Below are 22,297 nucleotides of genomic sequence, written 5' to 3'. Positions count from 1 at the left end.
TTATTTTTTTAAGTCGAGCAAAAATATAAACTAGAAAAACAGGGTGGTTTCTTCCAAATTTATATCTTCACTGGGGTATATTTTCTAAACACTAAATTCTTGAGGCATAAAACAACTGCTAAATTTTACTTCTGATTAAAATTAGAAATAAACAGATATTTCACTGTCACATCCTTATCTTCACAGAAGCGCTTACTTTTTTTTTACTTAAAGAAAAAAGAGAGAATAAGCTATACAATGGCGAATGATTTCTACCATCCCCCATAATTCACCAAAACCAGACTGCTTCTGTGTCTCTAAAAAAGGAAGGAAGACATTGGATGCAAAGCTTCAACAAACTATTATTACACGCTTTTCCAGTCCATTAAAAGAAAGTAATTTAATCAGTTTATAGTTTCTCAGGAAAATCTCATTCAGAGAAATTTTATTGCCAGCTATCTAAATAGTAAATACCTATTATCCTCTCAAAATGAGTTTTTGCTTGCCAAGGGCAAACCCATTGCTGTTATTGTAGAGCTCTGTCAGAGAAACAAGAAGTTAAAAAGGTTATAAAGATACCATTAACGTCATGGGACTGTCTTGTCAAGACTCAAAAATACTTAGTAATTGAGGGTTTTATTCAAAGTGTATTAGCACCCACATAAACAGCACAGTTAATATGATGCTTTAGGCTTTATTTTGTTACAGCCCAGCAAAATCACCTACAAACGGCTGAATGCTGTAAATGTATCTGCTGGAGAGCACAACTCATTTTATCATCTGGTTCTAGCATGAGTCTTTGAAGAAAATGTCAATAACATACACACAGCTTAAAGGCAAATTTAGATCCAACCAATGAGAACAACAGAAAAAAAAAGCAAAAATGATAACTAATTGGTCCTAACAGCATGTGCCTTTGATAGAAGTATGAGGGTAAGCAAAGGGCAAATGCTCTTTATTTAATTTATATATTCTAATTTTAAAAGAAACTGCTACAGTATAGTTTACATTAATGTTCATTAATATACCAAACTATGAATGATTTCACTGAAACAACAGACAATAAAATAATTCTACCTGTCATTTTACTTGTCAATCCACTGATTTCCAGAAATAAAATGATCTTCTATGCCAACTGACTGATTTTAAAGCTATTTACAGAGAAACTATTCTACTACAATTTTTTACATTTAGTAAATCCATAATACAACCCTTGAACTTATTCACCTGTCAGCTCTAACAATTATATAACCAATAAACATTTAAAGAAAATCTTTAAGGATTTACCTGCCTTCAGTTTTTGAATTACTGATCATTCTATGCCTATACTTCCTTCTCTTCAGATCACTGTCAGTATAAATACAGAAATACAAAGTTTATAAAAAGTGGCCTGATGAGGGATTGATTTTTTAATAAACATCAATATTTACTTTTAATAAGTCAAATATAAGCAGAGTAGAAGAGTGAGAAAAAGGTCTCAGTAATATATCTTCTGACTGGGGAAGAAACTGGATGGTTAAACTTTAAGAGCAGCACATTCAAGTGAATGACGGAAGCATAGAAATAATTAAACTGTAGCTACAGTTACTCAAGGTAGATGGAACTAACCCAAACAAGACCGCTGGGGAATGAATTCCTTTCAGCCGTCAAAGCCCAGCTCTGTACCGCTCCCTCCATTCATTTTTTCTAGACTACTTCCACTATCCCTTTCCCCTGCACCTTATATAAAATTCTATTATCCTTAGTACAGTGAGTGTCTTCAGACAGGGAGTGTGAACTGTTCATTTCTGGATACTTATGACCTGTCGTGTTATCTACGCATAGAGTAACAGTCAAAAAAATGTTCATTAAATTGGCAATTAGGCCATGATTTTATTTGGACTCCAAATCATGATGATTTGTTTCTGTGAAATGGTCAAAGACCTTATCATATAGTTTTCAGTGGCTCTCCATACCTCTATTTATTAAAGACAATTATTAAACACGAACATCTTACATATAAGACATAAGACCATTTGCCCTTTGCTTACATCTTAAGTATATTACTTCACTTTAAAGAAATCTAAAGTGATTCAGAAATGATGCTTCTGGAATCTACTCACTTAGTTAAGTTTATTAAATGCCTTATTTGCTTACAGGAAAAGCAGTTAAAGATACTGATCTTAAAGCTGCTGTATAAATGATCAAGCCTTAAAAGTTCAGGAAGTAAAAGAGAATACTCAGGATTTGCAATTTCTTAGTAACTTCTTTTAGTTCTCAGGGCAACCTGATTTTCATCCAGATTTTTCTCTTTCCTGTCCCAAACCATAAGTAAACAAATAAAGAAATGGTGAGGGGAGCTGTTACACGGTTCCAGTCTGGAAAAACAGATTTCACTTCTGGGAGGGCTGAGGGAACATGTGGGTACAAACAGGCAAAAGGCTGTCAATCTGGTGATATCTTCCTTCTCTGAAAATCCAGAGAGGAATCATGAAACATCTTTGCCAACGATGACTCCATAGTACATCTTTACAAAGGTAAATTCCAGTATTTGCTGACAAACCTGATAAAAATATCTCTCTGAGATTCCATCATTTAGAAGATTAGTAAACTGGGTGTGGATGCCCTTTATCAGTATCTTCCGTTCCTCATTAGTCTACTTTTGAAGGAAGACTAATTTTCTAAATTCCAAAAATAGTACTTGCTTAATGGAGGAAAATAACCAAATAATATAGAAGCGTATGAAGTAAAATCTGAACATCTCCACACTTACTCCCATTTTGCAGTATTCGTAGCCCCTCCTTAACTCTGCGGAAGAGGAGGTAGTGCTCACAATGGGTAAGAACAGGCCCTAGAGCTAGATGTTTACTGGAATTATCTACGATGATGAAAATGTTCTGGATTTGTGCTGCCCAAATAAGGTGCAAAACGGTTAACTAACAAACAAATAACTGTTCAACATGTACAGAAAAGGACCTGGCTAGACCAGAATTATCCTCTAAACTATAGCACTAGGGGATCCCTGGGTGGCTCAGCAGTGGAGCACCTGCCTCCAGCCCAGGGCGTGATCCTGGGTCCCGGGATCGAGTCCACATCGGGCTCCCTGCGTGGAGCCTGCTTCTCCCTCTGCCTGTGTCTCTGCCTCTCTGTGTCTCTCATGAATAAATAAATAAAATCTTTAAAAAATAAATAAACTACAGCACTAAAAGGCTTGCCCTTGTTAATTAGTAAGGAAAAGCAGCAATCGGTATCAGAACTCATTCCACGTAAATTTGTAGAACGCTGTATACAGGTATGTGGAGTCAGTTTTATTGTAGAGGGCGAGTTCAGTCATTCCCTGCAGAGCTTTTTGTCATCTTCATCTCAAAGAACCCTTCCACAGTATAGTTTCCTTCAGCTAACAGAAGAGATATTATCTTACCATTAGTGTCAAGGTTCTCTAGATGGGCAAAATAGGAAAACAGTGAACTTTTTCAGAATTCTGGTTTAATAAGGCTTATTTCTCTCTAGGTGTGCTTTATGTTATAAATGATCCATACTTTATATTATAATTCATTGCACTTGCCTCCACTAACCTGTGAAAAGTATCTGAAACTAGACATTTTTGGAATGCCAAAGCTTCATTTCACTCTGATTTGACCCACAAAATACGGGTACTAAGTCAAAGTACCAGTCTATCATTTTACTTCTCCAAAGTCTTGGATTAGGCCTGGGCCATGTTGATTCCATTCCCTGACACCCACTACCCTTTCTGCCCGTGAGTAATCCAACTTTAAAGTTCTGTCTGTCAACAATAAATTCGCAGAGATCCCAGAGACAGTTCCTGGCAAGGGAATACTTACTTCCACCTAGCAGCTAGCCAGCTAAGGTAGGTAGGTAGATGGATAGGTAGGTAGGTACGTAGCTAGCTAGCTAGATCCGTATGCAGACAAAGAGCCGAGTTTAAGAGAAAGGGTCTCACTTCTAGCTCCTCATGTTTTTACTTTTAGTACAAGTCTAAGTGCAGAAGCACATCTTTTCTTTCTCCTGGCAGTTTTTTTTTTTTTAAGATTTATTTATTTATTTATTTATTTATTTATTTATTTATTTATTTGAGAGAGCGTGCGCGCACGAGCAGGGGAGGGGCAGAAGCAGGCTCCCCACTGAACAGAGAGCCTGCCAGGGGACATGTCCCAGGACTTCGGGATCATGACCTGAGCTCAAGGCAGATGCCTAACCCACTGAGCCACCCAGGTGCCCCTTTCTCCTGGCAATTCATCGGTATTTTCGGCATAGATATCCTCAACCCCTCATATGAAGAATGTTCCCTTGCTACAAGCTCTGAGGTGAGAAAAAAAAACAATACCAGAAGGTGATAAGGAATGTTCTTCTACTACGTTTTTTTTCATAAATACCAATTATGACTCATGATAATGCTAAACTACCAAAAAGATAGGTGGAACAGAGATAAAGAGAATAAATGCTTATAAAGTACAAAGGAAAAACAAAACAAAACAAAAAACTGTGAAAGCTATAGCCTCTCTTGGGAAGAAGGAAGGGGAAATAAATAACAGTTCTAAAAAATAAATGCCACAATGATACTATCATAGAGAATACTGTGATATATTATAAACTCATAATATTAGTATACACTATTTTGTGTTTTATATAATAATGACAACCCCTTACATTTAACTTTCATGTAGCTATACAGAGGAGGTATGCAATTGTAATTTGCACCTTAAAGATAGATCTATTACACAAAAAGTATATATAACAGTAACCAATTTGGGAGAGTTATTGTAATATACTTAATATTTTATACAAAAGAAAAAGTGGGTCATTTACATTAAGTATTCTTGAATATTCGGGGGGCCAGCATTTATTCTTTCAGGTAATATCACCATGTGGGTACCAAAATTACAATGCACACAAATCCACTCATCAAATAAATTTCTCTTGTACACAGGATAAACAATTTAATAAATTAAAATTAGAAATAACCATGTTCTTTGATGAATCACTTTCATGAATACTACTCATGCCTGACTTTTAATCAACCTCTTTACTTCTCAGTGCCCTTATCTGTACTCTGGGGACAATAATATTGTTCTATTTTTTTCTTAAAATTGTTGTAAGATAGGAGACATTATATGTAAAGTGGTCAGTACAATGCCTAGTAAATTATAAATACCTAGTAAGGCAGATACTACAAAAAGCAATACTTGTTAATACTATCATTACATTTAACTTACTTATTTTCAATCTGACTTTGTTTGGGTTTGTTATTTTAAGATCTCTTCTACTGTTTTTTTTTTTTTTTTCTTTTTAAGATTTTATTTATTTATCCATGAGAGACACAGAGAGAGGCAGAGACACAAGCAGAGGGAGAAGCAGGCTCCATGCTGGGAGCCCGACGTGGGACTGGATCAGGCCCTGAGCCCAAGGCAGAGGCTCAACCACGGAGCCCCCCAGGTGCCCCAGATCTTTTCTACTGTTACATAAAGTGTTACATGGGAGCTGCCACAACATGGACACATGCTGCTCTTTCCTCCAACTTTCTCGATTGCTCACTTTCCCCATTTGGAAGGCTCAGGCCAGGCCCAAGATCACCAGCTTGGTCAATAGCTGTGCAGGTAATAAACCTGGCTGTGTCCAGGCTCCACTTTACTGAACTCAATTTTGTAGTTCTGAATTCACTATTCGTCCATGAAAGGACTTCTGGTATAGTATTTCCCTTTTGGCTTTAGGCCTTGAGGCACTAATTTGACCTAACACTCTTCCAATTGTCACCTCACAGAAGGTGTTCAAGGACTGGGAAATCTCTGTTTCTGGCCACAGGCCCTGAGATTACCATCCCATAATCAATCCTTTATAGGAAGACTGCTACTCAAATCCATTATTTGAAGAAATTTTGCCTAAGCATATTTATTAGATTAGATTAAGATACCCAGAGGGAAACAAAGTTCTCGAACAGTGATTCTCAATGGGCATGGTAACTGTCCCTAAGGCACTCTGGAGATTTGTGATGATGTTTTTACTTGGAGTGACTTGGAAGAGACATGTGGCATTAAGTAGGCACAGGTCAAGGATTCTAAAGTTCCTGCACTGCTCTAGAAAGAATTATCCTCTGTTCCACATGACGTTTGAATGCCTTACCAGACATACATGTAGATGAAAATGGGTAGATGAAAAGACATGGCTTTTTATAATTAGTTGAGTTTGGAATCTAATTACATGTAACCACAAAGTATTTTTTGACATGGCTGAACTCATGTTGAATTTTCCATGATGCAACTACTAGGCAGACATGAAAAGAAAGTGATTTCTTTTTTTTAATGATTGATTGGTTGATTGATTAGAGAGAGCATGAGCAGGAGGGACAGATGGAGAAGGAGAGAGAATCTCAAGCAGACTCTGTGCTGAGTGCAGAGACCAACTCAGGGCTTGGTCTCACGACCCTAAGATCATGACCTGAGCCAAAACCAAGAGTTTCATGTCTCCCTTAAATTAGTGAGGAAACTATTTATTTTTAAAAATTGTGTGTATAGAGGTGCCTGGTTGGCTCAGTAGGAAAAGCAAGAGTTGATCTTGGAGTTGTGAGTTTGAGCCCCACATTGGGTGTAAAGATTACTTAAAATATTAAAAAAAAAAAAAAAGTAAAATTGTGTGTACAAATAACTTATATTTTCTACAACATTTTATTTTGGGAAAGTAAAGCAGATGCTACAAAATATTTATCATAGAAAGAAACTAGTAGGACCTACAGGGTTGGGAAACACGACCTAGAAAGAAGTCACACTACTCTCCTTTCCTATTGTTGAGTCAAAAATCACTGAACATATTAAGTCTTTGTTCATTGTAGGGAGTAATTTTTTTTTTTTAAAGGTTTTATTTATTTGAGAGGGACAGAGAGAGATCATGAGCGGGGGAAGGGGCAGAGGGAGAAGTAGACTACGCACTGAGCAGGGAGCCTGACTCTGGGCTCAATCCCAGGACCCTGAGATCATGACCTGAGCTGAAGGCAGACGCTTAAACAACTAAGCCACCCATTGTACTTTCTTTGCTTTCTTACTAAGAGAACCCCACCAATCATATCAGTGAGACTGATCAGCAGAAAAAGATCTGGGAAACGCAGTGATGGTGTCTTTTTTGAGAGAGACAAGAATTCTAGAAAAATATACAATTGATGAAATAGTGATGTAAATTTATGATTAGTAGGGAAATCTTCAGTGGACAAGTGAAATGTCTAGGGAGTTCAAAGGGAAGGGGAGGCAAAATCAGCCTTTAATGCCAAGTTCCATTTATTCTTCCCTAATTTCACTAGTTAGAGCTAATCATTCTTTCTATAATCCATTGTCCTTACCGCTCATTTGTACAAAGAACTGGGTTATGTAACTGTCTGTATCTGTTCCTCTAACTTGGCCATAAACTTCTTGGGTAGATCATATTGAAGACTGATTTTGTCTCCCATAATGCCTGGTAAATTGTCAAGTATATGTATATTTGTGATTAGATCCTAGTAATGTTGCCATTTTAAATCAACGAGACCTTTGACAGGTCCTGCAACTTCTCTCAGCTTTATTTCCTCATGTTTAAAAATGGGAATATTAATATCTGAATTAGTTATTTCATGACAGTATGTGAGATACATGAAATAATGTAAGGGTTGATGTTTTAAAAATGGTAGCATAATCCATAAATGTAGAGTGATATTACTATTAATATATATAGATCATTTTTCTATAAATATATTAAAATTCAATACACTGTATAAAGTGATTTCATGTCTAGCACTAATTTCTTAAAAATAAAATAATTTATCTCCAATTTTAATGAAAACCAGAGAGAAAATTAATCAAGAAAATTTTACATTATATTAATGTTTGATGAAAAATATCTATTTGAGTAGTAAAGGAAGCATCAATAGCAGTCAGCTAACATCTGACAAAGATCAACAAACATGAATATTGTGCTGGGTAAATCTTCCCAATCTAGTTTTTATTTCACTTCTTCATACTTATTTGCTATTGACTTCAAGCACATTAAATGAAGTTTCTTAGCCTGCCAAGATGATAGATAACATTTCTGTGCATTCTTTTTTATCACCATGGCCATTTTTAGTGTATGTGTGGGTATTTGTGCATGTGTATGTATTGATGTCTTTGAGACACCAGACATGGCTTAGACATGTATTAATAACCTCTAGTGAGGACATATAGACATCTAATTTTGCAAAGGCTCATTTCACAAAACATACTATGCATCAAGTCAAGATTTTATTTTTAACATAAATTTTTAAGATACAAAGGGAAAAAAACTAAATCCTTACTTATCTTTATCCTTGGTCACATGCTAAAGGTTATCTTGACATTTGTCTGGATTTAAAATATAAGCAATATCAATACTTAAAGTATTTTCTGTAATAGAAAATACAGTTTTTTTCCCACCTTATTTCACAGTAGTTTAAATAATTAACAAAGATATTAAGGCATCCTATCCAGTGACAAACTATGGAATTTTAAATGCAAACACTGTAGATCACCAGTTTGGTATGGATGATTCATCCTTACACATTCTGGTTGGCTTAACATACACAATATTTTTGATAAGCTAAAGGAACTACCTTAAGACTGTTATCACTATTATTTGATCATAGATTGCTTTCTATTTCTTACCAAACTCCAACATGCTTTTTAAAATCCCCAAATTGGGACCCCTGGACAGCTCAGTAATTGTCTGCCTTTGGCTCAGGGCACGACCCTGGGGTCCTGGGATCCAGTCCCGTGTCGGGCTCCCTACATGGGGCCTGCTTCTCTCTCTGCCTGTGTCTCTGCCTCTCTCTCTCTGGGTCTCTCATGAATAAATAAATAGAATCCTTAAAAAATTAAAAATGAATATATGAATAAAATCCCCAAATTGCTTAATCTGCATTGTAGGTCAAAAGTTGGAGTGATCTAGAACCCAAAGCCATAGAAAAGAACCAAATGGAGGTGGGAATCCTCTCTGATTAGATACTTTGATGATTGTATGTGATTAAATGGCTTTTAATTGCCTGTAGTACTCAGAGAATGAGACAGGTTTAGCAGATAGTCCTGATATTTTTATTTGAGGCATATATATAAGTAGATCTTTGCCTAATTACTCAGAGGTCATATTTATGTAATAATTCAGTTGACATACTATAAACTCTCCTTAACAGTTAATCTTAGAAATGATAAATATACATGGAAATTCTGGTGAATTCTAAAAATCTGTAACATATGACATATATAACTTCACAATGAATGTTCACTTTATGTGCTCCAAAAGAAATACTCAATTGGGATAAGAGGCAGAAAGTTTAAAAAACAAAAAATTTCCTTTTCAAAGACCTCTAGGATTCATTAACTTAGTCTCTGTATAATCTAGGATATAAAATTTCTGTATTATTTCTTTTTTCTGACACCATTTTTAGAGAGAGCACTATAATTTATGATTTTATCTTATCCCAAAGCTATAAATATGACAATACATTCTTTCAGTCTACCTTGCAGCCAGGACTATTACAATTTCTGCATACTTTCTCAATGTTGGTTGAAAACTAAATCAAACATTATTTTTCTTAATGAAAAAGTCACCAACAAATGTATGTCACATGTGAGTTTGGGTTATATTACATTTTGTTATATAAACAAAGAAATAGCATGTACTTCATGTTGTTGGTTTTTTCCCCCCATAAATGAAATGTTTCCTAGTTCACTGTTATTTGTTCAAATATTCATTTTTATTTCATGTACTGCTATAGACAATGAAGTCATTCTTTTCTATGATTTCACTATGACAGGTAATGAAACAATTTTTTTCCTGATCTAGTAAACATGACTGAAACTACAGTCTTCGGACAACTACATTAAATAACTGATTAGGGAATTTAAGATTATGTAATTTCCCAAATAAGTGACTAGCTCCAAATTTTTGTATCATAAACATACAGATATTGCAAATAGACAAGGGAGTAGGATGGGCAGGGCACTATGTGGAAGAACTATTCCTCATCTCTCTTTTCTAAGTCTGCATTTTCTAGATAAAGAAAGGTTCAGGGAAGTTAAACAATTAGGCTACTAACAATGAATTACATTTCCCCAATGACAAGTGATGCGGATCATTTTCTCATGTGTTTGTTGGCCATGTGTAGTAGGTCTTCTTTGGAGAAATGTCTGTTCATGTCTTTTGCCTGCCCATTTCATGATTGGATTGTTTGTTTCTTTGCTGTTGGGTTTAATAAGCTCTTTATAGATCTTGGATACTAGCCCTTTATCTGATAGGTCATTTGCAAATATCTTCTTCCATTCTGTAAGTTGTCTTTTAGTTTTGTTGACTGTTTCTTTTGCTGTGCAGAGGCTTTTTATCTTGATTGCCATCAGGGAAATACAAATCAAAACCACAATGAGATCCCACCTCACACCAGTGAGAATGGGGAAAATTAACAAGACGGGAAACAACACATGTTGGAGAGATTGTGGGGAAAGGGGAGCCCTCCTGCACTGTTGGTGGGAATGTGAGCTAGTGCAGCCACTCTGGAAAACTGTGTGGAGGTTCCTCAGAGAGTTAAAAATAGACCTGCCCTACGACCCAGCAATTGCACTGCTGGGGATTTACCCCAAACATTCAGATGTAATGAAACGCCGGGACACCTGCACCCCGATGTTTCTAGCAGCAATGTCCACAACAGCCAAACTGTGGAAGGAGCCTCGGTATCCATCAACAGATGATGGATAGAGAAGCTGTGGTCTATGTATACAGCGGAATATCACTCAGCCATTAGAAATGACAAATACCCACCATGTGCTTCGACGTGGATGGAACTGGAGGGTATTATGCTGAGTGAAGCAAGTCAATCTGAGAAGGACAAACATTATATGGCCTCTCTCATAGGGGGAATATAAGGAATAGTGAAAAGGGATCACAGGGGAAAGGAGAGAAAATGAGTGGGAAATATCAGAGAGGGAGACAGAACATGAGAGGCTCCAAACTCTGGGAAACGAACAAGGGATAGTGGAAGGGGAGGTGGGCGGGGGGATGGGGTGACTGGATGATGGGCATTGAAGGGGGCACTTGACAGGATGAGCACTGGGTGTTATACTGTATGTTGGCAAATTGAACTCCAATAAAAGAAAGCAAGCAAGCAAAGAAAGAAAGAATAAACAGTGTATATAAAAAAAAAATAACAATGAATATGGGCACCTGGGTGGCTCAATGGTTGAGCCTTGGCCTTTGGTTCAGGTCATGATCCCAGGGTTCTGGGACTGAGTCCCACAATGGGCTCCCTGTGAGGAGCCTGCTTCTCCCTCTGCCTAAGTCTCTGTCTCTCTGTGTCTCTCATGGATGGATGGATGGATGGATGGATGGATGGATAGACAGATAGATAAAGATAGATAGATGATAGATAGATAGATAGATAGATAGATAGATAGATAGATAGATAGATAGAGCTTTAAAAAAAAAAAAACCCAGCCAATGAATATGCAAACAAATAGGGCCAACTTCCATCTTGGGGGGGCGAAATAGACTGGTTGGAACTCAAATTCCAATTTCTATAGTATTTCTAAACTCAAGGAAAGAAAAAGTTGATGATGAACAACTCCACAGCCATAAAACTGTGGTGATAATCCATTCACTGAATACGAAATTTAATTGCTTAGTTATCTTTAGGCTAGAACATTAATGAGAAGTAAATGACAGTAAAACAAGAAAGTAACTCCAATACAGCAATATTTTTCTTATTTGTAAAAATACACATACATTAAGCACATAATCCCTATCCCTGGCCCCTTAAGACAAATGGAAAAGACATACAAAGGATTCACTCTACTACTACTATCTCTTCAACCTAAAGCTATCTGTTCTGATTTTTTTGATCATGTTCATCCTAAACTTTCACCTTTTTCTTTAGTAGATAATAATACAAACCTATAAAATGCAGTAACTTTATAAGCTCTAAAGAAGGCCTATTTAATAAAAAAAGAGAGAAACAGAGAGATGGAAAGCTGTATTTTTCTTTTTGAAAAATATAACTTATATCTCCAGTATAAATTGTAGACTCTGAAAAAACATAAATTATAATTAAGAAAATAAAAGTGCATAATTTTGCCATGTAAAAAAAAAAAAAAAAGACCTATTTGTAACTATTTATATACAATTCTGGTTTTCAGTAATCCAAAATTGTGTAATATTTTGAAGGATTAAAACATTAGTATTTTTCTTGATGTTATACTGTTTTTTCCATTATTCTAAAAAATGAAATGTGATTTGTGTTTTGATATGCTTCCAGAAAGTTATGTTTTGAATGAGACTCCAACAACAGACAGCAATTTGGCCACAGACAAAACTCTCTCCTCATCTCCATTTAAAAACCCTCGTAAGGTATGACTATCTTAAGTTGCATTTCCCAGTTATTGGGTTATTGTATTACTGGTGAGGCAAAGTAATCTGAATTTCCTCCAGAACTGATTTGGATCCAATTTACTTTCAGGTCTCTGAAAGTCATCTTCCAATCAAAAGGGCAAGGAGAAGGTGGGGGGGGTGCTCCTTAGGAAAAAGGATAGATGCGCCAGGGATGTCTTAGCCTGGACTGTCATAACAAAATGCCACAGGCTGAGTGACTTAAACAACAGAAATTGATTTTCTCACGGCTCTGGAGATTAACATCCAAGATCAAGGTGCCAGCACGGTCACATTCTTACCGGAGCTCTCTTCCTGGCTTGGAGGCAGCTATTTTCTCACTTTGCCCCAACAGGAGGGCAGGGTAGGCAGGGCAGGCAGGGCCAGTTCACTGGTATCTCTCCTTAGAAGGGCATCAATAGCATCACGAAGTTCCTACCTTTGTTACCTCATCTAAATCTAATTATTTCCCAAAGGCCCCATTCCTAAATACCATTACACTGGGGGTTAGGGCTTCAACATATGAATAGGGGGCCATGAAGATACCTTTCAGTCAATAGCTAGAGGATACAAGAGGCAAACAGGGCAGGCTGCAAGCCCGGTCCCAGCCCTTCTTGGATACTGACCACTTTCCTTTCTCCAGCAGATTTCCACTGCTCACCTCCCTTTTTCTCCTTCCAGAGACAAACCTGCTTTCTAAGGGCCTAACTTCTTCTCCAAGATAATTTATTTCAACTAGGACCTCCTCCCTCAATTATCTCAGAGAAAGGGACAAATAACGTAGCCAAGAAATGCCCTTTACCCTGGTCTGGTCTTAGGTGAAATGCATCTGAGGATAAATTACAGATAATAATATCTCACTTTAAAAAACAAAATACCAGGGGATCCCTGGGTGGCTCAGTGGTTTAGCACCTGCCTTTGGCCCAGGGGGGGATCCTGGGTCCCGGGATCGAGTCCACGTTGGGCTCCCTGCATGGAGCCTGCTTCTTCCTCTGCCTGTGTCTCGGCCTCTCTGTGTGTCTCTCATGAATAAATAAATAAGATCTTTAAAACAAACAAAATACAAGTAATAAGCTAGTATTTCAGAATTATACAGAATAGATATGTATATATTATTAATGCCACTTTGCCCGATCACTCAATTACTATCTTTGTGCTACATTAAGGTAATTATAAACACATAGCAGGCACTAAAAAAAGAAAAAACGTCCCTTCACTGACCTCCCTTGTCCTCTCCATTATATTCAGTTTTATTACTTCAGACTATTTTGCCAAAGTGGCTCTTTGGATATCTTCTCTGTGGGACTAAAGGCCTGGGAGTAAATATTTCCCTGTTGCTACTGATTCATCTAGCAACATAACTGTTGGCTCTGCATTGCATTCCAAACTAAACAGTAAATTTTCGTGCATAAACTTAAAAGATATATTTAGATCTCCTAAGATATAACTTAAAAAACTTCATAAGAATATGGACTAAGTGTTATAAAATATGGAAAGCACCTAATGCAATACTTTGCACATTGCAAACACTCAATACATGTTAGTTTTATGAGTCCTTTAAGGTCATCTTAATAATTTTTTTCTGTACTGATGAGAATCAACAGGATTAATAAAGTGTATTTCCACTGCCCCCCTGCAATACCCCAGGAGGAGGACATATAACTGTCTGAAGATTACAATGACTTCTCTAATATGCTTCATAAAAGAAAAGAACTAGCATCTGAATTTCCAAAATGAGGTAAGAAGGTTGCGTTTTACTTCACCACAGAACCTCTAACAAATGAAGAGAATTTTAACTTGGTGTTAACTCAGGTACACCCTCAGATCTTGGCCTTGAGTTGCAAACAAACCCCTTTATGTCTGCCCTTTTGTTCAAGTGATATGTCAACCCAGAGGTCCTCAACTGTATGGTCAGAAAAGATCCCATTTTGGGCAGAAGCTTGGAAGCAGGAGCCTTAGCACTACTGTACATAGGGAATAAGATCAGTAAAAACCTAACTGACCTTTTTCTCTGATGTCCTAGAGCAATCAAAGTAAGACCTAGCTTGAGAGAAAAATCATTTCTAATTTTGGCTAATGTTAAGACTTTTAGGGAAACAAAAAAAATGATATTCTCCTTTCTCCTTGCTCTCTTAGTTATCATGATTATATTCTGCTCTAATTTAAATGAAATAATATGGGTGATGTGCTTAGCATATCTGGTGCTTGTTTCCTTAATGTTTCTAATAAAATCAGAAAGTGAACAAGAAAAAATGGTGGATCATTACAATTTGCATAGTAAAAAGGAAATCAGAAGGACTTTTTCCCCCCCAAAACTTTTTCATTCTAGTCAGCATGCTGCTTCCGTCTTCTGTACTTTAAGAGGCATATAATTCAATTAACTTCACAGTAAAGACTATAAACCCTACATATCTGCCTTGTAAACACTGTTCATCAGATGGATTCTGATAAAGCCAACGTGTCCAAGTTTTATTTTAAGATTTTATTTATTTATTTGAGAGAGAGAGCACAGGCAGGGGGAGTGGCAGGCAGAGGGAGAGGGAGAAGCAGACTCCTTACTGAGCTGGGAGCCAGATGTGATGGGGGGGCTCCATCCCAGGACCTCGGGTCCATGACCTGAGCCAAAGGCAGATGCTTAACCCACTGGGCTACCCAGGTGCCTATTTCCAACTTTTAAAACCTACTCCCCACCACATCCCCAGTCATATTTGTGGTCCTTAGTTTCTTCCTAATAGCGTGGTAGTCTTACAGTGTAGCCTCAAGCAGGAACCACGCTCAAGGCCCATGTTAACAGTGGGTTAGCTGTTACTAGTTTGCTGAAGAGCTTAAAGGTAAAACTCTTATTCTAACTTTATAATGAGAATAAATTGGGTAAACATGGGTTTGCTTTACTGGCAAAACTTAAATGTATTAAATAAGTAAAAATTACAGACTTCAAATAAATACTTAAAACTACCAAGACTTGTTTTAATTTAAACAAAATGTGAGAGGGCCTCCTGGGTGGCTCAGTGGTTGAGTGTCTGTCTTTGGCTTGGGTCATGATCCTGGGGTCCTGGGATCAAGTCCCACATCAGGTTCCCCGCACGGAGCCTGCTTCTCCCTCTGCCTGCCTCTCTGCCTCTCTGTGTGTGTGTCATGAATAAGTAAATAAAATCTTAAAAAAAAATTTAAAATGTGAGAAATTCATACATTATGATTTTTCTAATTTTTCTTAGTAAGTACTAGTTTAAAAAAACCTGATAATGGCTCATAATCCTCAAAGAAAAAGATGATGCCCACAAAGTTAAAAAAAAAAAAAAAAGCCAAACTGCTTCAAGTAAAAGCATCTTTCTAAAGTATATACTGTATACACTTTCAGAAATATATAACTCCTTTAAAAACTTTTTCACTCAATACCTTGTAATCATCTCTAAATCTAATGGGACATAAGCGCATTTCATCAGAGATGAAATTCTTCAATGACTGCTAAAATGAGAATCAAAAAATTATTATAATCTAGTAGTTTGGCTTGCAGCAAGCATTAATCAGAAGTCATAATAAATCCACATGCTTCTTTAGACAGCACATTAGTCAAACAGTTTTCTATGATAACGACATTGACTAATGGGCTCTGAGTTAGAAGGGTCAATCATAAACTCATCAAATGCTTCATTTAATTTCTTAATTTGGACAAACACAATTTGTTTATGGGAAAGATATCAGGTGTTCGTGAATGAATAATGGCTATGAAACCAAACTCCATTAATCAGCTCATGATTACAAATGACTTAGAGATTGTTTATTCTAATTTCATTCATTTGGGTCAACAAAGAAAACATGAGCAAATGAAACCATTTGAAAAAAAATGGCACACTTATTTCTCCATATTTAATAAGGCAATGATAAATACTCTTTCAATAACTATATCAAAAGGACTTTATTACTCAGGTTGATACCATTCCTTTTGCAAGTGAGTTGTTAATGCCTGTGATTTATAAGGAGACCAGGTAAGGAAAACCGAGTACCAAACAGTATGCTCCTCAATATTAAAGTTACGACTTCCCTGATTTCTCAGGCAGAGGTAGTTACTCCTATGTTCCTACTGCACTTTGGAACTTCACCTGACACCTAGTAAGGCCTCAAAGATTTGAAAAATGGATGGACTGTTTATAGTACTATGCAATGTTGTGTCGACAGACTTTTGTCCTGTACTGGGCTTTGAGCTCCAAGTAGGCAGAAAGAGTATCCTAGAAAAGAATCTTTATATTTCCATTGCTCAATAAAAGCCCTGGCACAATTTATTTTTGTTCAAATAAATTCTAACGAAAAGTATTCTATCATGTAAAACTCCGATTAAGTAAATTTAGTGACAGTAAAACGTGCACTGTTCTACATTATTTTGGAAATACCCCGGAACAATCAACTGAAAAAGAAGCAAATGTCACTGCTTTTTAATTACTAAAAGACATCAATTCTCCCTGTACCTTCTCTTTTCTTCTACGTTCACTAACAGGGCTTCTCCTAGGACTCTCTGTGACTGCTGACTGTCTCAGCAGCTATCAGGCACTGCGCTGGATAGGCCTGGGCTGCCCTCCTGATCTCTGACCACCTCTCGGCCCCAAACTTGGCTGGTGCTCTTTATGGGCCCCAACAGATAGGGCCTTGCCCTTCTGCTGCAGTTTGGGTTTGGTTAACAGATAACACTGAAGGCAGATCAATTAGAGGGCAAGAGGAAAGAGAGATTAGGGTCTTTTTCCTGCTGGCCTGGGGTTGGACAGTGGCTGCCATTCTCTTCTACAGGCCCAATTTCCGTTGGGATGGCGTCTGTCACAATAAGCTCTCTTCGCTTTCTCTCACTAGACCCAGGGGTGGTAAAGACTCACAGGTATTGCTAGGCAGGAATCTTGATGATTCTCCTTAAACCTACCTCACCCTTTTAATAGTCCCTTCATTAAATTATCTGCTTATGCCTCTGTGTTATTTACTTCCTACTATCACCCTAAGCCATACACTTGTCCATCTTTGGCTCCCAATTCCCTCCCAAGAGCCTGGAGGTCTAAGGCACAGTCCATAATCTGTAGTCTGTTAGCTTAATACTTAATACTGGCTGTGAGTGTGTCTCGGCATGTGTCTCCCTACCAACATTTCTCAGGAAATTTAGTCTTTGCTTGAGGCAACTCCACAGTAACTATTTCTACTCCTGAATTTGTAATTGGACCTTTAATATGTCCTACTGATGGGCTGATGAAAATTTATTGATATCTACTCCTGATTCTTATTCTGATTCCCTCATTTTAGCTCTTAGTCCTAACCTGCTGAGTTGCAGGTTTCTAGATTAAGGAAAGTAAAAAATTACTTTTGCTAATATAAGATAAAATTCCTTAGTAGAAGTCTATAATGAGAAGCCTATAATGAGTAGGCTACTTCATGAAAACAAAAATAGCACATAAATAAATCACTTACATATAAAATAAGATACAATTTATGACCTCTTTTGTATTTTAATACTGTATTTTATTTAACTCAATATATCCCAATATTTTAAATTCAATATTGTCAATATAAAAATTATCAATAAGGCATCTTACTTTCCTCATGCTCAGTTTTCTTTCTTTTCTTTTTTTTCTTTTTTAAGATTTTATTTATTTGTTCATGAGAGACACAGAGAGAAAGGCAGAAACACAGGCAGAGGGAGAGGGAGAGGCAGGCTCCCCAAGGGGAGCCCGGTGTGGGACTCGATCCAGGGTCCCCGGGATCACAATCTAAGCCAAAGGCAGATAGATGCTCAACCACTGAGCCCCCCAGGCACCCCCCTTCATGCTCAGTTTTCAAAATGTGGGGTGTATTTTATACTTACAGGATATCTTAATTCATTCTAGCCATATTCCAAGAGCTCAATAGCTACATATGTCTGGAGGCTATCATGGTGAACATTACAATGACTTTTTTTAACTTAAAACAATCTTTCTTAATTAAGAAACCACAATAATTTCCACAGAATTTTTTAAATACTAAATATACTATAAAAAAAGCACATACTATGTACCTACATCTACAGGGAGTGAATTTTATGATTTAAATCTTTATAGCCAACCTATTAAATTTGCAACATGTAAATTACTTGTGATTGAGACCTTCCTACAGTGTATTATAAACTTGTATATTATCTTTAAAATATTGAATTATAAAAGAAATACAAACTTATTTCTAAAAAAAAAAAAAAAAAGGAAATAAAGGCACACTACCACTACCATTATTCTCCTCCTTGTCACAGTTTGGAGGATATTTTCCCAGAACTTTTTCTATGCATTTTACCACAGACACACACACACAATGTATTACAAAAAAAAAATATATATATATATGTTGACATCTTATACTTCTGTTTTTGCAAGATGCTTTTTCCCCCCTCAGTTATTTCATAGATATCTTTCCTTGTTAGTCAACATACAGCATTTTGGTTAATCTTCATGTCTTCTAGAATATTGCCAAACTTTCTTCATCTTTCCCTTGATGACTTATAGTATTGTTATGAATATCAAAACATCAAGTGAAGTTTGGGATGTAAAATAGCAATATCCTTCAGAAATCACATATAGAGACACTGCCAGTCAGTAAATGCAGAGTCTAATAGTTTTTGAGATCCTTTGTCTGCTGTTTATAATTTGTCGGTATTCCTTGTCAGGAATTACACGTGTAACTTGAGTACTTTCTACTATTATTTTTTATTTACCCTAGCTAATCTGATAAAAGTTTAAAAACTAGGTATCCAGAATAAATGAGGCACCAAAATCAGCAGATAAGAATTTTTAACAAATGGTTCTGAAACTGATTAGCTCTTTGCAAAGAAAAAAAATAATTTGTCTTTAGCATTGAGAGTAATTTCCAGAAAGACTCAAAAGTTAATGATAAAATATTCATAAAAATATAAAAACAATGACCAAGAGAAAATGTTGAATACTTAATAGCTGAAAAAGAAAGGCTCTTGTGAGAAAAAAAAAAAAAAAAAAAAAAAAGAAAGGCTCTTGTGGAGTAAAGAAAGTGGCCTGGTCCAAAGAGATCTGATCTTTGTCTTTAATACCTGGAAAGCCAGAGTGATCAATGTCCTCATCATTCATGGTGAAGAAGACTATATATATATATATATTCTCCTGAGGTAACTAAAGGTGCAGTCACCCACACAATGGTAGTAGCATTGGGGGTTGGCCATGGTACATAAGGACTGGCCAAGCCAAAAAATCTACCTAATTAGAGAGGTTTTTGGACCACATGATGTCGGCCCAACCTCCTGGAAGTGAATAGGGCTGGAAATTGAGTTTAACCAAATAATGAATGAATGAATGAATGAATCAATTCTATGTAATGATGCTTGGATTAAAATCTCTGGACACTGAAGCTTTCAAGAGCAATACTTCATGATTAGTGTCACTTACTGATGCTTGGAAGGTGACACATCATGAAGAAGACAGGAGCTTTTGGAACCCTCCTAAACTCAGCCCTACGTGTCTCTTCCATTGGCTGGTTCTTATTTATATTGTTTCCCTGTAATAAATGTGACGATGAGAACAACAGTTGTCAGTGACATCTCTGAGTCTTTTTGGTAAAGCATCATTGAAACTGAAGGTGATTTTGGGAAAGCTCTGTACTTGCAGTTACAGTCAGACAACTTCAACAGACTTGGTAGTCTCAAGGACTGTATCTTTAACCGCACAGTTTGGCTAACTCCAGGTAGTTTTCTACGCTTAAACTCAATAGAATATGGATGAAAAGAATATGATTAATACAAAGATTGATATACTTGACCACGTAAAAATTTTAAAATTCTTACATCAAAAATTAGCAAATAACATAAAAAAGAAACAGCATGATAGTAATAGCACATAAAACCAAGATAACACATACAAGGATTAGTAAGATTAAGAACAGAGAAAAGCCAATAGGATAAACATTAAGTGCTTTCAAGAGTTAACAATAAAAAGACATAAACTTACAAAATAATTAAAGGGAAAACATAATGAACTAACTCAAAAATGGTATGATAGGTAGTAATATACACCATACATATTACTCATATCAATAAAGTAAACAGGTCCAATTCAACTATTAAACAGATATTCAAGTTAACTTACAAGGGCAAGACCTAATTATATGCTGTACACACAACACACATAAAATGATTCAGGAACATTAAAAATCAGTTAGATAGGCAAAATGTTCTAGCAAATGGGAATAATACAGCAGGATTTGGGTTCAAATCAAAGTAGGTTTCAAACCATAAGAACATGAATCAGACATAAAAGGGCATTTTTGCTGCTAAAATAAACAATTCAAGATGAAGAAATGATAGTTAATTCTTTCCATGCACCCAAGTCCATAGCAGTTTTAGTTTTATAAAGTAGAAATGACAGAGTATTCAACAAAGTATAGGTGGAAACAGGCTGATAATCAGGGATATCAATACATTCTTAGTGTAAGACTAGTAAACTAGACAAAAAATAAAGGCAGGGATATAAAAGAGCTGGGACGCCTGGGGGCTCCGTGGTGGAGTATCTACCTTCAGCCCAGGGCGTGACCCTGGGCTCCCTGCAGGGAGCCTGCTTCTCCCTCTGCCTGGGTCTCTGCGTCTCTCTGTGTCTCTCATGAATAAATACATAAAACCTTAAAAAAAAAAAGAAAGAGCTAAAAAGAAACATAACAAGGTTTAAATATTTATAAATATGTATCAAATTTTATATTCTGCAAATAGGAGATATCAAGTGTATATGGAACATTCACAGAAAGAAAAAAATTTCGTACGTTCCATTAAGTACGAATATTACAAAAGCACTCAAGTCAACACATAATGAAATTAGAATAATGAAACTGAATTGCAAAAAAACCCTTTAACCTGAAAATTAAAATATTCCTTGGTCAAAGAAGAAATTAAAACCAAAATCATAGAATTTCTAAAAAATAATAATAGAACACTATACTTAATTTATGGAATATGTTTATAGCAATAATAGAGAGAAACTAAAAGCCTTAATAATAATAAAAATAAATCAGCTAAATTCCCAACTTAAAATGCTAAAGAAAGAACAATAAAGAAAATGGAAGAAAGTATAAGGATGGAAATAATAAAATTAAAGCGGGTTGGAAAACAGAAAAATGAAAGATCTAATTATAAGTCATCAAAATTCTCCTAAAAAATAATGAAAATATCTAACAAGAACGTACAAAATAAGGATTAATATCAATGAAACAGAAAAAAATTACCAAACTCATAAGAGACTACTTTGCAGATCTCTATAGAAATTAATTTGAAAATCTAGGTGAAATGGATAATTAGTAGGAAAATCTGCTTTGCCAAAATTAAAATTTTTAGAGATTAGAGAGCTCAAAATATATAAAGTTTCACAGAAGAAAGAGTTATCAATTACAAAAAAGGTAGTACCAGGTCCATACTGCTTCATGGGTGGAAATGTAGTAAACTATCAAAGATACTTCTAATGTGAATATTACTCTTAAGCAAAGAAAATGAAAAAACAAAAACAAAAACTTCCAAACTGTATTTATGAAGCAAGCATAACACCAATATGCAAAAAGAAAATTATTAACCAGTGAACATTTTTTTTAACCAGTGAATATTAATGTAAAAACTAAATAAAATATTAGGAGTATGGAAAGCAACATTACATTAAAAAGTAACACACCATTAACAAATGGGATTCATTATAGTTATACAAGGATAGGTCAATATTGAGAAATCCTTAAATATGACAGCATATTAAGGATCTAATGAAATCAACAGATGCAGAAAAAACAAATGGTTTGACAAAATCCAACATTCATTCAGGATACAAATCCATGGATTTGACAAAATCCAACATTCATTCAGGATACAAAAAATTCTCAGTAAACTAAGGATAAAAAGGAACTTCCTCAACTTGATAAAGAGTATCTACAAAAAACAGCTAAC

The 22,297-nt window shown here is 36.0% G+C and overlaps 1 protein-coding gene and 1 long non-coding RNA gene across 2 annotated transcripts in view; one reads left to right on the top strand and one right to left on the bottom strand.

Moving 5' to 3' along the window:
- LOC112652565 (uncharacterized) overlaps positions 1-15,215 on the top strand; it is a 37,318-nt gene extending 22,103 nt beyond the window's left edge. The window contains exons 4-6 of the long non-coding RNA XR_004808399.2: positions 5,271-5,573; positions 12,251-12,342; positions 14,008-15,215. This is a non-coding gene — a long non-coding RNA (uncharacterized LOC112652565). The remainder of the gene's footprint in view (positions 1-5,270; positions 5,574-12,250; positions 12,343-14,007) is intronic.
- The window catches only part of RSRC1 (arginine and serine rich coiled-coil 1), a 397,789-nt gene that overhangs the window by 122,765 nt on the left and 252,727 nt on the right, over positions 1-22,297 (bottom strand). The gene's annotated exons all lie outside the window — the stretch shown is intronic.

The sequence above is a fragment of the Canis lupus genome, chromosome 23, assembly GCF_003254725.2.
Source record: "Canis lupus dingo isolate Sandy chromosome 23, ASM325472v2, whole genome shotgun sequence".
Taxonomy (NCBI): Eukaryota; Metazoa; Chordata; class Mammalia; order Carnivora; family Canidae; genus Canis; species Canis lupus.
This window is presented reverse-complemented; position numbering and strand designations above follow the sequence as displayed.